The following is a 23,889-nucleotide window of genomic DNA, read 5'->3' as shown; positions in this document are numbered from 1 at the left end:
GGGGGGGGATAGTTCTGCCCATCCCTAGAGTTAAACAATGCAGAAGAAAAACGCATGACTATAAAATCCTATGGAACTCTTCATACCGATTGCGGTTCCGCTGCATTTTAAAAAGTCCCGCCTCACATTGCACCTCCCCGTTGAAATGAATGGAAAGCTCATCAAAAACGCACCCGCAGTTTCATTTTTGGTGCACATTTTTTTTTAGTTGCATGTCTTTTTGTTACAGGTGCAAAACGCACCAGCAACGCAGCAAAAAACACACATGTGCATTTTTTACCCCTTTTTTTGCAACGAAGCAGTGTGAAAGTTGCCCAATCCATGTTGTTAATGCTCTCTCAATGCAAGCCTGTTATCTAAAAGGTAGGTATATTCAGCTGTATTTCATTGGCAATCATCTAACAGTTACAAATGTATGAAATCGCATTGACTACAATTATAAGGGTGGTATCCCTTTAAGATCTGGGCGTTCCCGCCTCTTACGTTTTTCATGGTAACTCAAAGTCCATTTCTTCTTCCAGGTGAGAATGGAGCGGAGATTGTGAGACGAGGATTCCATGCTATGGGCAGGCTTCCTGTGATCTGTGCCTTGCTCACTCTGGCAGGTGCGTCGAATTTTCTTTTATCCTTCCCAGGGCCGGGACAAGGGGTGGGCAGGAGGGACGGCTGCCCTGGGTGCAATGGTTTATTGCAGGGATGGGGGAGCCCTGACCCTAACCCTAAGATAAGGGGGGGGCGCAGTTTGGTATCTTTGCCCTGGGTGCTGGATGGCCTTGTCCCGGCACTGATCCTTCCATTCACTAGTGTTTTGGAATGTATGACAGTCCCTACTGGAACTTGTAGGTCCCCAGCAGCAGGGAAGACACATCTTACCAAAGGCTAATAGACAATGATGTACACTATATTACCAAAAGTATTGGGACGCCTGCATTAACACACACATGAACTTTACTGACATCCCAGTCTTAGTCCGTAGGGTTCAATATTGAGTTGGCCCACCCTTTGCAGCTATAACAGCTTCAACTCTTCTGGGAAGGCTGTCCACAAGGTTTAGGAGTGTGTCTATGGGAATGTTTGACCATTCTTCCAGAAGCGCATTTGTGAGGTCAGGAACTGATGTTGGATGAGAAGGCCTAGCCCGCAGTTTTTGCTCTAATTCATCCCAAAGGTGTTCTATCGGGTTGAGGTAAGGACTCTGTGCAGGCCAGTCAAGTACCTCCACCCCCAAACTCGCTCATCCATGTATTTATGGACCTTGCTTTATGCACTGATGCGCAGTAATGTTCGAACAGGAAGGGGCCATCCCCAAACTGTTCCCACAATGTTGGGGGCATGAAATTGTTCAAAATGTCTTGGTATGCTGACGCCTTACATAGTTACATCGTAGGTGAGGTTGAATAAAGACAATAGTCCATTCAGTTCAACCTGTGTAGGTGTGTGTGGCTGTAATCATCTTGCATACCCCTGAATGTTCTGATCCTTGAGATGTACGTCTAGAAGTCTTTTGAAAGCCACCATATTACCTGCAGAAACCACCTCTTGTGGTAGAGAATTCCACAATCTTGTAGCCCTAACAGTAAAGAACCCCCCACGTTGCCTGAGGTTAAAACGCTTCTCCTCTAATCGCATTGTATGCCCCCGAGTCCTCATGCAATCCCCGCGACTGAACAGCTTTTCTTCTAAGCCTAGATCCCCATTGAGATATTTAAAAATTGCTATCATGTCCCCCCTCAGGCCTCTCTTCTCCAGGGAGAATAAATCAAGCGATTGCAGACGCTCCTCATAATCAAGGTCCTCCAATCCCCTAATTAGTTTAGTTGCCCTTCTCTGGACCCTCTCCAGCTCCAACACATCCCTTCTGAGGACTGGTGACCAGAACTTGACAGAATACTCCAGATGTGGTCAGACCAGAGTTTTATAAAGTGGAAGGATTATAGTCTTATCTCTGGAATACATCCCTTTCTTTATGCATGCTAATATTCTGCCGGCTTTGGCAGCTGCCGCTTGACATTGCATGCTGTTGCCTAGTCTATCATCCACCAAGACTCCCAGATCCTTCTCCATTTTTGATTCTCCCAGGGGTTCCCCTCCTAACGTGTATTGTGCTTTTATGTTTTTAGTCCCCAAGTGCAAAACCTTACACTTCTCCATGTTAAACCTCATTTGCCAAGTCGTTGCCCACTCCGTTATTTTGTCCAGGTCATTCTGTAGGATATCTGCTTCATGCTGTGCTGTTATTGCCCTGCCTAATTTTGTGTCATCTGCAAAAACTGATATTGAACTACAGATCCCGTCCTCAATGCTGTTTATGAATAAATTGAACAAGGTTGGTCCTAGGACTGAGCCTTGGGGGACCCCACTTACCACCTCAGACCAGTCTGAGTATGCGCTGTTTATTACCACCCTTTGGACACGCCCTTTTAGCCAGTTCCGTATCCAAGAGCAAACCCTGCTGTCGATACCTGCAGACCTTATTTTATAAATTAAGCGCTTATGGGGAACTGTATCGAACGCCTTAGCGAAATCCAAGTACACCACATCCACTGGTCTGCCCCTATCAGGGGCAGACTGGCAACATTTGGCCCAGGGGGCAAGTACAAACCAGAGGCCCATGGTGTAGCGTCTTGGCCCCCCTCCCACTTTCCCTCACCCCCCCTCCCATTCTCCCAATCCAACTCCTGACCCCCATTTCAAGCTGAAGCCTTGCTCCAGATACTCTCTACTTACTGACTTAATCCGGGTTCCTAACCTGGCCAGCAGAGGGAGGTTGGAGGGAGCTGGGGCAGCTCGGTTGGGGCTGGCTGGGGCAGAAGAGTCTCCAGTGGGGCATGGAACCAGCCTCTGCTCAGACACAGTTTACACTATCCATGCTGGGGGGGCTGCACTTTGTCCTTGTCTTCATCCAGCACTCAGTAAGTCAGCGGCAGGAACTTTTTACTTCTCTTTACCAGGAATTCTATAGGCATGTCTGTGGCAAAAGCGGTGCAGTCTTTTTACAGGGCATCAGAGCAGCCCAGGGGGCAATTGCCCCCCTACCCCCTGGCCCAGTCCTCCCCTGGCCCCTATCTAGCTCACAGCTCACCTCCTCATAGAGTGTTAAGAGATTGGTTTGACAAGAACGCCCATTTGTAAACCCGTGCTGGTTACTACTAATGATGCTGTTGTCCTTAGCAAACTCTACGATATAGTCCCTTATCATCCCCTCCAGAAGTTTACATACTACTGATGTCAGACTGACAGGCCTATAATTTCCCAGGATATGCCTCTGACCCTTTTTGAATATCGGAATCACGTTAGCTTTCTTCCAATCCCCTGGTACATCTCCTGTCCTAATACTGTCCGCAAAGATCAGGAACAGTGGTCTGGATATAACCTTACTGAGTTCCTTGAGTACTCTCGGATGTACGCCATCCGGGCCTGGTGATTTGTTTGTGTTAAGTTTATCCAGCCTTTCCCTGATTTCACCCTCTGTTAGCCATGGTGGCAAGTCCTGTGTACTACTACTAACCATACAGTCATGGTCAGTGTACCCCTCCTTTTCCTGTGTAAAGACTGACGAGAAAAAAGCATTCAGCATAGTTGCTTTTTCAGTGTCTTCTGTAACCATCCTCCCATCATCGTTAATTATGTGTGCAATATGCTCTGCCCTAGTTTTTCTGCTGTTGATATACTTAAAGAATTTCTTTGGGTTTTTTTTACTATCCTCCGCTATTTGTCTCTCAAAGTCTATTTTAGCCATCTTGATTTCGTGTTTACACTTCTTATTTGCCTCCTTGTATTGGTCGAAAGCCAATACTGTGCCCTCTGATTTATATTTCCTGAAGGCCAATTTTTTTCCCCTAATAAGATTTTTAACGCTATGATTTAGCCAGCCAGGTTTGGCTTTGTCTCTTCTAAATTTATTTCCCATAGGAATGCACTGCAAGATGCCTTTGCTTAATATATTCCTAAAGCATTCCCATTTTTCCTCTGTGGTCAGGGATCCCAGGGTTCGGTCCCAGTTTACCCTTTCCATCAACGAGTACAATTTTGGAAAGTCTGCCCTTCTGAAGTTTAGGGTTCTTATGTTCCCCACTTGCCTTGCTATATTGTTATTTACGCTAAATTTGATCATCCTGTGATCGCTAGAGCCCAGGTTGTCCTGGACCCCTACCTCCGAGATTATGTCTGGGTCATTAGTGATCAATAGATCCAGGATTGCGTTTTCTCTAGTAGGAGAGTCCACCAACTGTGACATGTAATTATCCTGTAAGGTTTCCGTGAGAGTTCCCTTCACTGGAACTAAGGGGCCAAGCCCAAACCCTGAAAAACAACCCCACACCATAATCCCCCCTCCACCAAATGTTCAAGTACCTCCACCCAAAACTCGCTCATACATCTCTTTATGGACCTTTGTGCACTGGTGCGCAGTCATGTTGGAACAGGAAAGGGCCATCCTAGAACTTTCCCCACAAAGTTGGGGGCAGGAAATTGTTCAAAATGTCTTGGTATGCTGACGCCTTAATAGTTCCCTTCACTGGAACTAAGGGGCCAAGCCCAACCCCTGAAAAACAACCCCACATTATAATCCCCCTGCCACCAAATGATTTGGACTAGTGCACAAAGCAAGGTCCATAAAGAAACGGATGAGCGAGTTTGAGGTGGAGTAACTTGACTTGCCAGCACCTATACCTGATAGAACACCTTTGGGATGAATTAGAGCGGAGTCAGGCCTTCTCATCCAACATCAGTGCCTGACCTCACAAATGTGCTTCGGAAGAATGGTCAAACATTCCCATAGATACACTCCTAAAGACATGAATGAGCCAGTTTGGGGTGGAGGAGCTTGACTTGCCTGCACCTATACCTGATAGAACACCTTTGGGATAAATTAGAGCGCAGTCAGGCCTTCTAGTCCAACATCAGTGCCTGACCTCACAAATGCTCTTCTGGAAGAATGATCAACTATTCCCATAGACACACTCCTAAACCTTGTGGACAGCCTTCCCAGAAGAGTTGAAGCTGTTATAGCTGCAAACGGTGCGCCAACTCAATATTGAACCCTACAGACTAAGACTGGGATGCCATTAAAGCTCATGTGCGTGTAAAGGCAGGCGTCCCAATACTTTTGACAATATAGTGTATAAGGCACGTCAGGGCCTAACATTTATTACATCTCTGCAATCATTTTGTCTCTTTAGGATCCTAAATTATAGAAAAAATATCTGCTAGAAGTCCAGTGAGTTACTAACTTCCTGCAGTGAGCTGACAACGCTGCACTGAAATCCCAAGCAGTGTTGTCAGCCGTGAACAGTGCCCTCTGCTGGACTACGGAACTTTTTCAACCTGCTTTTGAGAGGAGGAGAGGGGTTCATGTTCCTAATAATGCCTGTTCTAATACAACATCGATCATAAATGGTTGTCCCCAGGGTTGCCAATAGGGGGTAGAGTTGGCACTCCTGTACCAGTCCTCAGTCCTTTAGGGGGTACAAGGTAAAGAGGGGACTCTAATTACCTTTGAGCGCATGCACAGTAAACCCATGGGCCATGGTTCCCGGTGATTAAATACCCCCAGCCACCTTCCCATACCACATACAGTCCTTAGGAGGTTATCATGTATGAATGCATTATTAAACAAGGATTAATGCAAAGTTTTTTGCTCCCCAGATTCCCTGTCAGTGACCTCAAACACACCTCAAGTTGAATCGCTGCTGCACCATGATGTATTATTGTGCTGTGAGTTCTCCTATCCTGATCCCATCTCCCTGAGCGATATTGGAGTGATATGGAAAGTGAAACGCGGCAGTCTGGTACAACCAGTTTACATGTTCGATGGACACAGTGCCACCGCTGAAAGATCGGGAAGCTCCATAGATTTAACCTCACTGCCAATGGGGAACGCATCTCTGTACCTGCCCAACCTGACCCTGGAGGATGCAGGAGAATACAACTGTACTATATTTGTCCCCGGACATGCCGGCAAAGCTACGCTTGTTCTGAAAGTGGCGGGTAACACAATAGTTTGTACAGCTTATCATACAAGTTAAGCATATTTATGCAATGCAATGGCCTGATAAAAATTTCAAATGCCAGAGATCATAATTCAGACACGGAGAAAAGATGCCAACAGTAGTGCCAACATGGAGCAAGGTAATACAACAGCACTGAGAAGATAGCAGGAGCAAAGAGGCTCCACAGATCTAGTGCAGACTGGGGGATCTAAGAGGCGCCACAGACCTGGCGCAGACTGGGGGACCAAAAAGGCGCCACAGACCTAGTGCTGGCTGGGGGACCAAAGAGGCTCCACAGACCTAGTGCTGGCTTGGGGACCAAAGAGGCGCCACAGACCTAGTGCTGGCTGGAGGACCAAAGGGGCGCCACAAACTTAGTACTGACTAGGGGACCAAAGAGACACCACAGACTTGGTGCTGACTGGAGGACCAAAGAGATGCCACAGACGGACCTAGTGCTGACTGGGGGACGAAAGAAGCTCCACAGACCTAGTGCTGACTGGGGACCCAAAGAGGCACCACAAACCTGGTGCTGATGAGGGGACCAAAGAGGCGCCACAGACCTGGTGCTGACTGGGGAAACAAAGAGGTGCCACAGACCTAGTGCTGACAAGGGGACCAAAAAGGCGCCACTGACCTAGTGCTGACTGGAGGACCAAAGGGGCACCACAGACCTATTACTGACTGGAAGACCAAAGAAGAGCCACATACATAGTGCTGTCTGGCCTGGGGGACCAAAGAGACGCCACAGACCTAGTGCTGACTGGGGGACCAAAGAGACGCCACAGACTTGGTGCTGACTGGGGGACCAAAGAAGCGCCACAGACCTAATGCTGACTGGGGGACCAAAGAGGTGTCACAAGTCTAGTGGTGACTGGTGGTCCAAAGGTGCCACAAGCCTGGTGCTGACTGGGGGACCAAAGAGACACCACAAGCCTAGTGCTGACTGGGGGAACAAAGAGGCGCCACAAACCTAGTACTAACTGGGGGACCATAGAGGTGCCACAGATCTAGTGCTGCCTTAGGGACAAAGAGGTGCCACAAGCCTATTGCTGACTTGTGGTCCAGAGGTGCCACAAGCCTAGTGCTGACTGGGGGACCAAAGAGACACCACAAGCCTGGTGCTCCCTGGGGGACAAAAGGGGTGCCACAAACCTAGTACTAACTGGGGGACCATAGAGGCACCACAGACCTAGTACTGCCTTAGGGACAAAGAGGTGCCACAAGCCTAGTGCTGACTGGTGGTCCAGAGGTGCCACAAGCCTAGTGCTGACTGGGGGACCAAAGAGAAACCACAAGTCTAGTGCTGACTGGGGGACAAAAGGGGTGCCACAAACCTAGTACTAACTGGGGGACAAAAGGGGTGCCACAAACCTAGTACTAACTGGGGGACCATAGAGGCACCACAGATCTAGTGCTGCCTTAGGGACAAAGAGGTGCCACAAGCCTATTGCTGACTGGTGGTCCAGAGGTGCCACAAGCCTAGTGCTGACTGGGGTACCAAAGAGACGCCACAAGTCTAGTGCTGACTGGGGGACTAAAAGAAGCTCCACAGACCTAGTGCTGACTGGGGATCCAAAGAGGCACCACCGACTTAGTGCTGACTGGGGGACCAAAGTGACACCACAAGCCTAGTGCTGATTGAGAGACCAAAGAGACGCAACAAGCCTAGTGCTAACTGGGGGACCAAAGAGATACCAGATGCCTAGTGCTGATTGGGGAACCAAAGAGCCGCAATAGAAGTGGTGCACACAGAGGGGGCAAAGAGAAGGCACAGACAGGGGGACCAAAGCAGAGCCTGTTGTCTTGCTTATTTAGTTTATATTTTGGTCACACCACTTCTTTTACTGTAGTTTTACTGGAATGTGCCCTATCTCCTGCTTCTGCTCTTAAGTATCCATCTTTTCCCCATGGTCCTTTATTTAGCATTTAATTCTATTATTATGTTGTGTACTTGAAGTCTTCCCCCTGAGCCCACAATCATTCCTGCTCTGGGTGTTCTGTTATATATAATATACTTCTGTGGCCAATATTGCTTATAATTTGAAAATTTAATTTAATTTCTGAAAATGCCAAGACTTCTTGGTGACAACTGGATAAAGATTTCCATTTTCTTTCACTATCTGTTGTGTCTAAAATAAGAAAGTTAAGTGTAAAAAAAATGTTTTTTTTATTTGTTGGATATTGTGTTCTGCTCTCTCCAGCCCAGCCCGTTATGTCGCTTTCCCCAATTAATCCATCGCTGACGTTTGGCGAGTCGAATACTTTTCTGTGTGACCTGACCGGCTTTTATCCAGAAGATCTGGAAATTTCATGGTTTAAGAGGAGCCAAGACGGAGAATTGGGTCTTTCCGAAAACATCTGCACAGGGCTTCCTGTTCTGGAGGACAATGGGACCTTTAGGGTCAGCAGCCAGATCTCTGCAGTATTTTCTGAAGACGATGTCGGTGTTTTTTTGATCTGTGAAGTCCAACACGAGTCTTTACGAAGTCCACTGAGAAGCGGCAGCACAGTTTATTTGATGGGTGAGTGCAAACTTGCGGGTTATCTGTTAGACAAATAGAGACTTGGTGCACAGACGACTAGCAAAGCAAAATTAGGTTACGTTTTCACTGTGCCAGTCTCTGTGCCTGTCTTGTATCAAAGCAGACAAGCCCTTGCACTTCATAGCTTGTTGGAGACTCTAATGGTGGCTACATGAAACCAACAAGGACCCCAGGCTTCACTACAAGCAATCTTTTTAAAGGTTACTTTGCAGTAAAGCAAGGAAGCAGAAACCCCTCTGTAGTATAGTATTGTGCTTTACTATTCCTTCCAACAATACGACACCAACAATAGGGCACTATTTCTTCCACTGACACCAACAATGGGGCACTATTTCTCTCTCTGACACCAACAATGAGGCACTACTTCCAATTATACCAACAATGGGGTATTCCCCCCACTGACACAAATTATAGGGCACTCTTCCTCCCACTGACACCAATGGTGGGACACTATTTCGCCCACTGATACCAATGGTGGGACACTGGGCACTATTACTTCCACTGCTGCTGGGACATTTTTCCCCCATTGACCACAGTCCAGCCCCCCCTAATGTCTAAAGGACAGTAACATGGCCCTTTGTTTAGAAAATTTGGGGACCCCAATGTATGCCATGGAGATGCACTAAGCTACTTGTGTTGTAGATTGTCATCCCCAGTTCCCCAAGTTCTTTTGTCAGTCTTAATGGAGTCTTCCAAAACTACCACCCTTTGTCTTCAGCACATGGCTGAGTTCAAGCCCTTTTTTCCCTCCCCCCAGAGGCGTAACTAGAACCTTCAGGGCCCCAGGGCAAGAAACCATAAAGGGGCCTCCCCGGACCCTTGGCTGCGGCCCTTACCTTCAAGCCTGGGGCTCTTCCCACTGATCCTGGGGCCCTTTACTCTTGTTTTAGGACCCTTTCACAAGTTCTGCAGTGGGCCCCCTTCCTGCCATCTTGGGGCCTCCCCACGGTAGTGGAATGCCAAAGCCCAGTCGCAACTGTGACCTTTGCGATCCTAGCAGTTCACCCACTGGTGTCAGTAGTTTTTTTTTTTTTGGTATTTTATTTGCACTATTTTTTATAATTTTATTTTATTTTTTTACACTGTCACTGACTATGACTGTCCATTCAGAAAAAGAAGGAGCTGGTAAATTACATATTTACTGACCCCTTCCTGGTTCTCTATTGTGACACATCGCAGTGATTTCTCTACATGCTGCCCTCACCGCCCCTCCTATCCAGGTGTACAGGGGAGCTGCACGGGCCCCCTGGAGCATGGGGCCCGGTTGCAATCGCAACCCCTGCAACCCCTGTAGTTACGCCCCTGCCTCCCCCTACTTTCTGCCAACATCACTTCCTGTTGTATGAGCTTCATGAACCAGTCAAACGAGTTAATTAGCTATGCATAGGAGAAGCCTAGCTTCTAAAAATAGTACACGGTAACCAAAATGCATCATCCCATATATTTATGCTTAAAAAAACCCCCACTAAAATGGCCACACAAAGACAGGAACTGTTACTGTCAGGATCACCAGGTGAAAATAATTAAGGAGCCAGAAAAAAAGAATGCAGCCATATCTTGTAAGCTGCATTATATTAAATTTTTTGGGGTTAGATCATTTAAATGTTGCCTTGAGCACCATCTGCATAGTATCTTCAGTTTTTCCAAAGACCATCTATGTTCTGAATGGTTGTGTGCAATGTCTTACGGCTTCTCATGTTTTTGCAGCTCGGGATGAAGCACAAGGGAGTACAGCAGTCACAGTGTCTATTGTAGTCTGTATAGTTCTGTTGGCAATTATATTTGGAATCTTGTATCAAAGGTTTCTTGCTAAAGGTAAGATGCAGTATAATTACTTCTCAGACAATGTTGAAGAATCCTCAGCTTTAGGCCTCAACATAAAATTAGCAATTCACACGCATACCTCAAATCTGTCAGTGTTTGAAAAACCTATTGATTTTAAGCATGGGCTTTTTTGTCAGAGAATAGTTGCAGGAACTTCCCCCCTTTTGAGTCACCCCCTTGTCTAAACCCACTACCCCCCTCTGAGCACCATTCCTTGGTTCCAACTCCCAATACCACCCATTTTAGAGAATACAGAACCAAATATCATTTTGCATTAAATTTGTTAATGATAATGAGAGACAGTAAAAAAGATTCCCTTCAGTGAGCAACAATAGACCCCACCCCAGCAACACTAGACCTCCCACAAACGATAGACTCCGCCCCAGCAACAATATATCCCACACAACAATAGACTCCACCCCCAGCAACAGTTGCCCCCCTCCCACAACAAAAAAACAACCCAGCAACAATAGACTCCCTATCAGGAACAACAGATCTCCCACCAGCCAGCAACAATAGACCTGTCAGGGAAATGGCCGTAAGAGAACTGGCAACATTGCCAGTAAAAGCAATTGATGCTCCTGGCTCAATTGACACAGCCCTCTGCTGGCCTGTCAGGGAAATGGCTGCAGGAGAACTGGCAACATTGCCAGTAATAGCAATGGACGCTCCTGGCTCAATTGACTCAGCCCTCTGCTGGCCTATAAAAGTTGGCCATAGGATCAGACTCATTGCTGGATTATCTCTCAGCTTCCCTGTGTTCCTGTGCTTCCTGTATTCTGTTTGGATTTCCTGTTGTGACTTCAGCTTGTTCCTGACTCCGTTTGATCTCCTGCTCCTGGTTTGACCCTTGGCTTCTTCCACTGACCTTGGCTAATCTGGTTGTCTCCTGTACATGACCTCGGCTTGTACCACGGTTCCTGCTGCCTACTCCAGTCCCAGACCTCGGCCAGTTCCTGTCTTCGCTACCAGAGACTATTCCTCGGCACAAGGTAGCCCATCTGTTCCAGAGCCCTTAAAGACTCCTACCTTGCTGTGGTTTCAATTTGTTCCACTTTGCTCTCGGATTGCTCCTGGATCTTCCTACCTGCCTGCAGCTGGTAACCTGTGCCACTTTGGGTGCCACACCCTCTGTACCATCTCCAGAGGTGTGCCGCACTGAGCCGCAAGGGGAGCCCTCTCAATATCTTGGCCTCGGATCTGGTAACTCTGACAAGACCTCTCCCTCAACAGTAGATCCCTCTGGGAAACATAAGACCCCCCCACCAGCGACAATGGACCCCCACACAAAAATAGACCCCCAGCAACAATGAACCTCCACACACAAATAGATCCCCCCAGAGACGATGGACCTCCACACAAAAATAGATCCCCATTCCCCACCAGCAATAATGGTCCTCCACACAAAAATAGATCCCCACCATTGACAATGGACCTCCACACAAAAGTAGATCCCCACCAGCGACAATGGACCTCCACACAAAAATAGATCCCCAACAGCAACAATGAACCTCCACACAAAAACAGATCCCCACCAGTAACAATGGACCTCCACACAAAAGTAGATCCCCACCAGCAACAATTGACCTCCACACAAAAATAGATCCCCAACAGCAACAATGAACCTCCACACAAAAACAGATCCCCACCAGTAACAATGGACCTCCACACAAAAGTAGATCCCCACCAGCAACAATTGACCTCCACACAAAAATAGATCCCCACCAGCGACAATGGACCTCCACACAAAAATAGATTCCCCACTAGCGACAATGGACCTCCACACAAAAATAGATCCCCAACAGCAACAATGAACCTCCACACAAAAACAGATCCCCACCAGTAACAATGGACCTCCACACAAAAGTAGATCCCCACCAGCAACAATTGACCTCCACACAAAAATAGATCCCCACCAGCGACAATGGACCTCCACACAAAAATAGATTCCCCACTAGCGACAATGGACCTCCACACAAAAGTAGATCCCCACCAGCGACAATGGAACTCCAAATAAAAATAGATCCCCACCAGTGACAATAGACCTCCACACAAAAATAGATTCCCCACTAGCGACAATGGACCTGCACACAAAAGTAGATCCCCACCAGCGACAATGGACCTCCACACAAAAATAGATCCCCACCATCGACAATGGACCTCCACACAAAAGTAGATACTCACCAGCGACAATGGACCTCCACACAAATATAGATCCCCACCAGCGAAAATGGACCTCCACACAAAAGTAGATCCCCACCAGCGACAATGGACCTCCACACAAAAACAGATCCCCACCAGCAACAATGGATCTCCACTCAAAAGTAGATCCCCACCAGCGACAATGGACCTCCACACAAAAATAGATCCCCACCAGCGACAATGGACCTCCACACAAAAATAGATTCCCCACTAGCGACAATGGACCTCCACACAAAAGTAGATCCCCACCAGCGACAATGGACCTCCAAACAAAAATAGATCCCCACCAGCAACAATGGACCTCCAAACAAAAGTAGATACCCACCAGCGACAATGGACCTCCACACCAAAATAGATCCCCACCAGCGACAAAGGACCTTCACACAAAAGTAGATCCCCACCAGTGACATTGGACCTCCACACAAAAGTAGATCCCCACCTGTGACAATGGACCTCCACACAAAAATAGATCCCCACCAGTGACAATGGACCTCCACACCAACATAGATTTCCACCACCGAGAATAAATTTCCCAGCAGCCAGCATCAATAGATCTCCAAAGGACCTTCACACAAAAGTAGATCCCCACCAGTGACATTGGACCTCCACACAAAAATAGATCCCACCAGTGACAATGGACCTCCACACAAAACTAGATCCCCACCTGTGACAATGGACCTCCACACAAAAATAGATCCCCACCAGTGACAATGGACCTCCACACCAACATAGATTTCCACCACCGAGAATAGATTTCCCTGCAGCCAGCATCAATAGACCCCCCTGCACACCACAGCACTCCTTGCCAGTACATACATTCAGTGCTGGAGGTGCTGGAACTGTGTTCCCCCACAGTCCCGCTGGAAAAAAGCCCTGATTTTAAGAAAATTAAGCTTAATGGGCCTATAATGCTGCTGGTGTTCGATGCAGAATGTTGACTTCCATGCTCTGCATCTGAAATGACCATATAACCTCAATGTAACAAAGTTCCTGGACCACACATACCACTGGACACCTTTTAACTACTGAGATTTAAATGCATTCTTTTATGCAGTTTAACTTTAATAAGTTTCAGACTTTTTTGTGTTTTCTTTTGGCTTTTGACTTTTCCTGTTACTTCAGTCCATGGACTTGTGTGTAAAATGATTCCTATGCAGGCTCAACATGTTTTACATCTTTTACCACCCTCCGACTGCCCATCTAAGTGGCTGACCAGTTATACTGCCCCCCAGCTTAGCACCACAACTAAAAAATAGCAGCCAGTTGGGGCTGTTCACATGCCGTGATGTATTCCTTTGCGTCTGGCTTTTTTAAATAGGGGTGCAGAGATTGAAAGGAAGCAAACAAGGAAGAGAGCCGCTCAGGTGCAAGTTCAAAACCCGGTGCAGGTCGGATCCGCCGTCCAAGCACAGAAACTTCCAAAAGATAGAGACCGCACTCAAGGTGTTTAAGATGAAAACAATCAAACTCCTTTATTCTTTATAAATACGTACAGCAGACAGACAGTACAATGCACGAACAGACGTGTCAGGTTGACGCGTTTCACTATGTAAATCGCTTACTCATAACCACACACGTGTAAGAGATTTACATCGTGAAACGCGTCAACCCGACACATCTGTTCGTGCATTGTACTGTCTGTCTGCTGTATTTATGAAGAATAAAGGAGTTCGATTGTTTTCATCTTAAACACCTTGAGTGCGGTCTCTATCTTTTGGAAGTTTCTGTGCAGAGATTGAAAAGCAGCACCCTCTTATTAAACTTGCCCATTGGGTTCAATGGGGTTGTCCTGCAACCGCGTGCAATGCATATGATTGTGGTGCGGTAGTGCAGCATTAGCGAGTCTTATCAGGCGATGAGGCCATAGAACGTCTTCTCAAAGCCTATTAACCAATTGCCGACCGCTCACAGTGATACTGCTGCGGCAGGTCGGCTCCCCTGGGTCTATGTATCCAAGACAGATTGCTGTTCTGTCTCTCCCGGGGATGATCGCGGGTGGCCGGCGGACATCATGTCCACCGGACCCATTAATACCATCTAAGCTAGCCAATCATAGTACGATGGCACCTCCAGCGGCGCAAAGGCGCCACCTAGTGGCTACTGAACGAAATGACGTACAAGTTTGTCGTTTCGCGCAATATCGCAACTTTGCTGCAGTGTATATATACGACGGCTGGTCAGCAAGTGGTTAATGACTGTTCAGCTTTAATTTGGAGGTATCAGGATGAGGCTAGTTTGAAGGTTGGGGCTCTGTAGTCTTAGGATCTGTTAGGACTAAATCTTCAGAGACAGAAGATAACCATGAAGAGTAAAGTCAAGATGTAATTTTAATTCCCTTTGGTCTGAACAATGTTACCTCTATGCAGGAGCATTGTTAATATTGATTAGACCATGGACAAACCTTTTCTTGCCCCCCCCCCATGCAATTTTGCTCACATTACACAGGACCCTCTTCCCCTTATTACCCCCATCATTACACAGACCCCTGCATTGTCCCCCCAGCGGTTTCACTTTAATAATGTCCAGAGGATGTCAGGCAAACACCAGGCAATCGCCCGCCCCCCCCCCCCCCCAGCCCAAACCCTCCAGTGAAGGGGCTCTTCAGCAGCCCGATGGTCTGTGGCTTTCAGAGATGGTGAGGAAGAGGGGTCAAAGACTGACAGGCGCTCTCCCCAGACAAGGTTCACCTTACCAAGCCGGCCAATCAGTACACAGGCTGCAGACATAACACCCAACCAATCACCAGCGCCCCCAGCATTCAATTCTGCCCTCATCTCATGAGTGATAGCCAAATCCACTAATCGACTATTTGCTCAGCTGCTTTGGGCCTCAACAACAATGACTGGGCCCGGGGCAGCTGCCCCTTTTGCTCCACATTAAAGACGACCCTGCATCTATGTAGCACCATACATTTTTTAAATGCTTGATGGTTGGGTGCTTATTTCTGAAGGGCCTTTAATGACTTACACCAAGCATTCATTGGATGGCTCGGTTCATGGATCTGAGTCTTTGCACCATGCGATCTCTGTAACACATGAGGATAGAAGGGGGAAACGATTGTGGGATTGTTTTTAACCGTTTTTGTTCTAATTCCTGATACTTCCCCCAGTACCGCCCCTGATGTCACAGATGATAATCCCAGAGCTGAACTCAGCCGGTGAAAAGATGGTTGCTGTGTGTAATATAAGCGGGTTCCGGCCTAGAATAATCGGCGTTCGCTGGTATATTGACAAGTCTGTGAAGGAAGACGGAGCCGAGACTTCAGGGGATGAGTCCTTGCTATCCGCTGCAGATATCACGGGACAATCGTCTCATTCTGTTAGCAAACAGGGCAGTGTGTTCAACATGACGTCTGAGCTTTCCTACACCCCCTCTATCCAGGATCATGGGGCCAAGATTGTGTGTGAGGTGAAGCACAAATCCCTCCGTGGTGTGAAAAGACTGGAGAGACCCATTAATGTAATAGGTATGCGTTTTCATATTCTAACTTTGGATAAATGTAGTCTTGGATAGCATGACCCATGGTCAGGTTTATACTTGTGTTCTTATGGCCAATCCTGATTTTTTTCCTGGCCTGCTCTCTCACCCAGCCCGAGGGCTCCAACCTGCTCCCTAGAGCAGCCCGAGGGCCCTGGCCTGCTCCCTGGCCCAACCCGAGGGCCCTGGCCTTCTCCCTGGCTTAGCCCGAGGGCCCTAGCAGGCTCCCTGGCCCAGCCCAAAAGCCCTGGCCCGGCCCGAGGGCCCTGGCCTGCTCCCCATCCTAGTCTGAGGGCCCTGGACCGCTCCCTGTCACAGCCGGAGGGCCCTGGCCTGCTCCCTGTCCCAACCCGAGGGCCCTGGTCTGCTCCCTGTCCCAGCCTGAGGGCCCTGGCCCACTCCATATCCCAGCCCAAGGGCCCTGGCCCACTCCCTGGCCCAACCTGAGGGCCCTGGCCCGCTCCCTGGCCCCGCCTGAGGGCCTTGGCCCGCTCCCTGGCCCAGCCTGAGGGCCCTGGCCCAGCCTGAGGGCCATGGCCCGCTCCCTGGCCCAGCCAGAGGGCCATTGCCCACTCTTTGACCACAACAGTCCAAAGCCTTGGTCCGCTCTTTAGCCCAGCCCAAAGTCCTTGCCCACTCTCTATCCCAGCCAGCCCAAAGCCCTGGCCTGCTCTCTAGACCAGCCCAAAGCCCTGGCCAACTCTCTAGCCCATCCCAGCCCAAAGCCCTGGCCCGCTCTCTAGCCCAGCCCAAAGCCCTGGTCTGCTCTCTAGCCCAATCCAAAACCCTGGCCCGCTCTCTAGCCCAACCCAGCCCAAAGTCCTGGCCCACACTCTAGCCAGCCCAAAGCCCTGGCCTGCTTTCTAGCCTAGCCCAGCCCAAAGCCCTGGTCTGCTCTCTAGTCCAGCCCAAGCCCTTGACTTAGATGGAGATGGGTTTTATTATAATATATATTGTTAACTTTATCTCATCTTTATTTTGAAGCTCGTCCTAACAAAATGTACATTACAAGCTCGCCTCTGGTCCCGCGGGCAGGAGAAAAGCTGACTCTGAGTTGCATTGTGGAAAAGTTTTATCCAAAGCCAATAGCGCTGAGCTGGGTGAAGAACAGAAGTGCACTGACCAACGTCACACAGTATGGCCCCTTTCCCTGTGATAATGAATATTACAGTGTTTGGAGCCAGGTCGAGTTTATACTGAGTGAGAAGGATGACGGAGCAATCTTCATCTGTCAGATCAGTCATAACAGCTTGGGAAGTCCAGAGGAGGTTTCATTTGAGATCAACCTAAAAGGTGAGATTCAGCTTGGTGGGGAGACATATAAAATTAAAATCCAGCCAAAATTTGTTGGAGTAAGGAAGTGTTAAAGCTAAACTCTGGGATAAACACATATTGTCCAAATACAAGTCGCTTGTGTATTATCTTAGTGTGCTTTGTGTATTTCTTTCAGATGTGTGCAGTAATCCAGTGTGAGACCTCCTGTAATAAAGACCAATCACTGCTGCTCTCTCTCCTTGTGCAGGGTGACTGGTCTTGTCTCTGCCCCCTCCTGTAGTTTTTTGCTGGGAGCTTTTAGTGGGTGGAGCCTGCTGGGTCCCTCCTATTGCAGTCTAACACTTCTACATAATTTTTTATGTGCATGCCTTGTTGGGGGAAATACTCCATACTAACGACACTGATTGCAATAAAAACCTGAGGTCAACAGTATGTCTAAGACCCTTTTTCACATGAGTAATCCGATCAGGTCTGCCAGTCAGGTTTTGTGGTGGACTTGATTGGATGGTCCATGTATCCCTATGGAACAGGGGATGTGAACAGACTTGTGTCCATTTACACCAACCTACCTCCAATCCAGTCCACTAAAAAATGGAAGAAGACCCGTCCTCCTCCATCTGATGGACAGCGGAGTCCGTTTACTCCGGACTGCCCATAGGGCAGAGTGGACATGGACCTGTCATCTGCCTGCTCTGAGCAAGAGGGAGCCCACACCGTGTGAAAGGGCCCTACGGATACTAGGTTTCATTATTCCTGTATTTGAGATGACATTCAACACTTTGGTTTTCATAGTTTCCCTCTCTCGCTATATATATATATATATATATATATATATAAATACAGTATCTCACAAAAGTGAGTACACCCCTCACATTTTTGTAAATATTTTATTCTATCTTTTCATGTGACAACACTGAAGAAATTACACTTTGCTACAATGTAAAGTAGTGAGTGTACAGCTTGTATAACAGTGTAAATTTGCTGTTCCCTCAAAATAACTCAACACACAGCCATTAATGTCTAAACCACTGGTAACAAAAGTTAGTACACCTCCTAAGTCAAAATGTCCAAATTGGGCCCAATTAGCCATTTTCCATCCCCGATGTCATGTGACTCATTAGCGTTACAAGGTCTCAGGTGTGAATGGGAAGCAGGTGTGTTAAATTTGGTGTTATCGCTCTCACTCTCTCATACTGGTCACTGGAAGTTCAGCATGGTACCTCATGGCAAAGAACTCTCTGAGGATCTGAAAAAAAGAATTGTTGCTCTGCAAAAAGATGGCCTAGGCTATAAGAAGATTGCCAAGACCCTGAAACTGAGCTGCAGCATGGTGACCAAGACCATACAGCAATTTAACAGGACAGGTTCCACTCAGAACAGGACTCACCATGGTCGACCAAAGAAGTTGAGTGCACGTGCTCAACATCATATCCAGAGGTTGGCTTTGGGAAATAGACGTAGGAGTGCTGCCAGCATTGCTGCAGAGGTTGAAGGGGTGGGGGGTCAGCCTATCAGTGCTCAGACCATATGCCACACACTGCATCAAATGGCTGTCATCCCAGAAGGAAGCCTCTTCTAAAGATGATGCACAAGAAAGCCCGCAAACAGTTTGCTAAAGACAAGCAGACTAAGGACATGGATTACTGGAACCATGTCCTGTGGTCTGATGAGACCAAGATAAACATATTTCGTTCAGATGGTGTCAAGTGTGTGTGGCGGCAACCAGGTGAGGAGTAAAAAGACAAGTGTGTCTTGCCTACAGTCAAGCATGGTGGTGGGAGTGTCATGGTCTGAGGCTGCATGAGTGCTGGTGGCACTGGGGAGCTACAGTTCATTGAGGGAACCATTAATGCCAACATGTACTGTGACATATTGAAGCAGAGCATGTTCCCCTCCCTTCAGAGAATGGGCCGCATGGCAGTATTCCAACATGATAACGACCCCAAACACACCTCCAAGACGACCACTGCCTTGCTAAAGAAGCTGAGGGTAAAGGTGATGGACTGGTCAAGGATGTCTCCAGACCTAAACCATATTGAGCATCTGTGGGGCATCCTTAAACGGAAGGTGGAGGAGCGCAAGGTCTCTAGCATCCACCAGCTCTGTGATGTCGTCATGGAGGAGTGGAAGAGGACTCCAGTGGCAACCTGTGAAGCTCTGGTGAACTCCATGCCCAAGGGTTAAGGCAGTGCTGGAAAATAATGGTGGCCACACAAAATATTGACACTTTGGGCCCAATTTGGACATTTTCACTTAGGGGTGTACTCACTTTTGTTGCCAGCAGTTTAGACATTAATGGCTGTGTGTTGAGTTATTTTGAGGGGACAGCAAATTTACACTGTTATACAAGCTGTACACTCACTACTTTACATTGTAGCAAAGTGTCATTTCTTCAGTGTTGTCACATGAAAAGGTAGAATAAAATATTTACAAAAATGTGAGGGGTGTACTGACTTTTGTGAGATATTGTGTATATACAACACATTTTTTTAATCTGACTTGCTATATTTTGCACTTATTTTTCGAATTGTCTGGGATTAGGTCTTTCATTTCTTTAAATAACTCACCAATGTAATACATGTGTTGCTATATTGCAGTGACCAACCTATCTCTCTTTACCATGTACGTGGCTTTGCTTGTTTCCTTAGGCCTGTTTAAACAATGAACTCTTTTGGATTAAAAATAAAATGTTCTGGTTCTTTCCCCCACTATATATTTATACTTTTAAGAATTTTTTTTTTTTTTTTTACAATTTTGTGACATCAGTTTTACTTTATGGGTAAAATGCAGAAAATTCTACAGGGCATTTTTGTTTGTATGCTAAGGCTCTGTTCACATATGGGCGATATGGAATCGTGGCGATTCTGCCTATATATCCACATTGTGCAATATGATTGGAAGATATAATGTGGTGTGATTTTGCTATGCGACAAAATGCATGAGAATAATGATGGCAAACAGCGAGTGTAAAATTACCTAGTTACATCGTTTGTGAGGTTGAAAAAAGACATCAGTCCATCCAGTTCAACCTATTATGTGTGTGTGTTTGCTGTTAACTGTACATTGTATACCCCTGTATGTTGTGGTCTTTAAGGTGCCTGTCTTTTGAAACTATCGACGCTCCCCGCTGACACCGCTGCCTGTGGAAGAGAATTCCACATCCTTACTGCTTACGTATTTTAAGGTTAAACCGTTTTTCCTCTAGTTTTAGTGAGTGGCCACGTGTCTTATTATTTCCTTTCTCTAAAAAGTTTGTTCCTTATGCTAGGGTCGCCAGTACAGTATTTGTACATGGATATATTATCCCCCCTCAAACGTCTCTTCTCCAGAGAGAATAAGTTCAGTGCTTGTAGTCTTTTCTCATAGCTGATGCCCTCCATTCCCCTAATTATTTTTGTTGCCCTTCTCTGGACTCTCTCCAGTTCCAGCACATCCTTCCTGAGGACCGGTGCCCAGAACTGGACAGCCTACTCCAGATGTGGCCGGACCAGAGTCTTGTAGAGTGGTAGAATAATTTCTTTATTTCTGGAGTGAATCCCCTTTTTTATACATCCCAGTATTCTGGTGGCTTTGCTTGCAGCGGTTTGGCATTGCATGCCACTGCCAAGCCTGTTGTCCACCAGTACCCCCAGGTCCTTTTCCATCTTAGATTCACCCAGAGGTTTCCCCCCTAGTGAGTAGCTTGCTTTCGTGTTTCTGACGCCTAAGTGCATTACTTTACATTTCTCAACATTAAACCTCATCTGCCATGTAGTTGCCCACCCCGTTATTTTGTTCAGGTCCGCTTGTAAGGTTTCCACATCCTGTATAGAAGATATTGGCATGCTTAGTTTAGTATCATCCGCAAATACTGAGATTTTGCTCGATATCCCCTCCTCTAGATCATTTATGAATAAATTAAACAGGATTGGTTCCAGGACAGAACCTTGGGGGACCCCACTTGCCACACCCGCCCAATCCGAGTACTCCCCATTAATCACCACCCTCTGGACTCTCCCCTGGAGCCAGTTCTCTATCCAGGTACTCACCCTATGGTCCATACCTACCTTCCTTAGTTTGTACAGTAAGCGTTTGTGGAGAACGGTGTCAAAGGCCTTTGCAAAGTCCAGTTACACCACATCCACAGGCTTTCCTTTATCTAGGTGGCAGCTCACTTCATCGTAGAAGGTTAATAGATTGGTTTGGCAAGAACGATTTTTCATGAATCCATGCTGATTACTACTAATAATACCGTTTTCATTACTAAAGTCTTGTATGTGGTCCCTTAACATCCCCTCCAAAATCTTGCAGACTATTGATGTTAGGCTTACCGGCCTATAGTTACCTGGGATATATTCTGGCCCTTTTTTAAATATTGGTACCACGTTGCCTTTTTTCCAGTCAGCTGGCACCATACCCGTCACTAGACTATCCTTAAAGATCAATAATAATGGTCTGGCAATCACCTGGCTGAGCTCTTTAAGAACCCAAGAAATTGTTCCTGGATCAGGGCCAAACTTAGGTCCCTGAGCTGCTTTGGAGTGATGAACATGCATAGGGTAGCCCATTGAAGTGAATGGGCTGCCCTATGCTTGACGTGTTGCATGTGTGAAGCACACTTTTTAAATCTCTAGCGGGAATCTGCTTTGATTAGGGCCTTATGCTACCTTGGAAAGCATGTAGCACATAACACTGCCCTGCCAGAACTCAGAAGGGAGCAGGCATCCAATTTCACTGATCCATAAGTGTCAATAAGAGAAGTAGGAGATGCCGCTCTACTTACCCAATGTTTGAGAGTTAGTGAATGGCCTCATCCAACGCTACTCAACCGGCCACTCCCACTGATGCATTTTTCCCAGGAGAGTGGAGCGAAATGTGTCAGTGGGCGACGTGGCTGGTGGAGTAGCGTTGGCTGAGGCCATTCACTGACACTTAAACATTGGGTCAGTAGATCTACGCCTTGTCCTCTTATGGGGCCTTATGCTGTCATGACATGGATTTAATCCAATCAGCCATGTAATCTGACATTAGTCTATCAAATGTCAGAGGAAGACCTTCCAAGGCAACACAGATGTTGAATTTGACACCATCAAACAATTCATTTAGTTCCAAGTGTGTTGGAAACTATACATTTTGCTTAAACTGTGAGATTTGCAATTAAAAACTGGTCAAATAGAATGTTTAAATTTGAACAGAACATACAAAGGGTTGGATTGGAACTTGTATAGCCAGGGTAAGTGAGTACATAAAGTGGAGAGTATTTGTGCAGACTGACCAATGTGCAAACATGACATAAACAATTAAAAAACATTTCTGCCCACAGGGATGCCTCCAGAAGTCCAGTACATATCAGCCGACCCTTCAGACCCTGGTGTTGGAGAGGAGACCCGACTCAGCTGTATGCTTCAGAACTTCTTCCCCATGGAAATAGAGATGGTCTGGTTCAAGAATGAAGTTCAGCAGGACTTGGGGGTCTACAACTCTCCCTGTGTGCAAAGCTCCCGAGGTCTATACTCGATGTGCACTATGTTTAAGTTTATTGCTCAGGCCGACGATCACGAGAGTGTTTTCACATGTCGGGTGCAGCATGTGGCTCTGAAATCCTACCAAGAAAGAACTTACACACTGAGTCTGGCTGGCTTTTCTGATTTGTCATCGTCTGCCAACAGAATTTAATAAAGTTTGTATCTTTTGTTTACGTTTTTTTTAAACTTATATACATAACTAAGATAAGGTGACCAGATTTTTAAAATTAAATCCGGGGACATATTTTTTTTATTGGCAATTGACACAATTTGTTTGTAAAGAGGAGAGTTAGGGAAAGCACTGTACAGAGGAGAGTCAGGGACGGCCCTTTACAGAGGAGAGTTAGAGACCGCACTTTGCAGAGGGACCTTTATGTGGCAGTGCAGCTTCACATATATTTGCAAATGTATCCAACATAAACCCAATACACATTGCTGAAACATTTTAGACTTTTGATATGTTGCTGGCTGGCTGCCCATGTGCACCTTACTTTAAGCCGGCCATGGTTGGAGACTAGTACTTTTTTTTCAGGCGTGGGTTGGACCAGCTGGGAGGGTGGAGGCTGGTATTTTTTTCAGATGTGCATTGGACCGGCTATGAGGGGAGGTTGGAGGCCGATATTTTTTTCAAGCATGTGTTGCACCGGCTAAGAGGGGAGGTTGTTGGTCGGTATTTTTTTTTCAAGCATGTGTTGGACTGGCTATGAGGGGAGGTTGGAGCCCAGTATTTTTTTCAGGTATGCATTGGACTGGCTTTGAGGGAGGTAGAAAGCCAGTACTTTTTTCTCAGGCGTGTGTTGGACTAGCTATAAGGAGATAAGATTCAGAGTCTAACACACGTCTGAAAAAAAAAAACAGTGTTAGATTTGTCCGCTGCAATGTCGCAGTCCTGCTAAAAATTGCTGCTTGCCACCATTACTAGTAAGAACAATAAAAAAATTAAAATTCCATAAATATATCCCATAGTTTGTAGACGCTATAAGTTTTGCGCAAACCACCAATCAATTTATTGGTATTTTTTTACCACAAATTTTTAGCAGAATACATATTGGCCTAAATATTGGCAGAAAG

General features: G+C 46.8%; 1 gene segment (V, D, J or C); it reads left to right on the top strand.

The window, feature by feature from the left end:
- The first annotated feature begins 538 nt into the window (after positions 1 to 538).
- Positions 539 to 22,969, top strand: LOC309566852 (Ig heavy chain C region, secreted form-like). The segment is given in 7 exons: positions 539 to 605; positions 5,647 to 5,988; positions 8,195 to 8,515; positions 10,244 to 10,351; positions 15,672 to 16,028; positions 17,024 to 17,332; positions 22,617 to 22,969.
- The last annotated feature ends 920 nt before the right edge of the window (positions 22,970 to 23,889 follow it).

This window comes from Pelophylax lessonae (assembly GCF_965119305.1).
Source record: "Pelophylax lessonae genome assembly, chromosome: 11".
In the NCBI taxonomy this organism is placed as follows: domain Eukaryota; kingdom Metazoa; phylum Chordata; class Amphibia; order Anura; family Ranidae; genus Pelophylax; species Pelophylax lessonae.
Note: the sequence above shows the minus strand (reverse complement) of the source record. Positions and strands in the feature narration are given on the sequence as shown.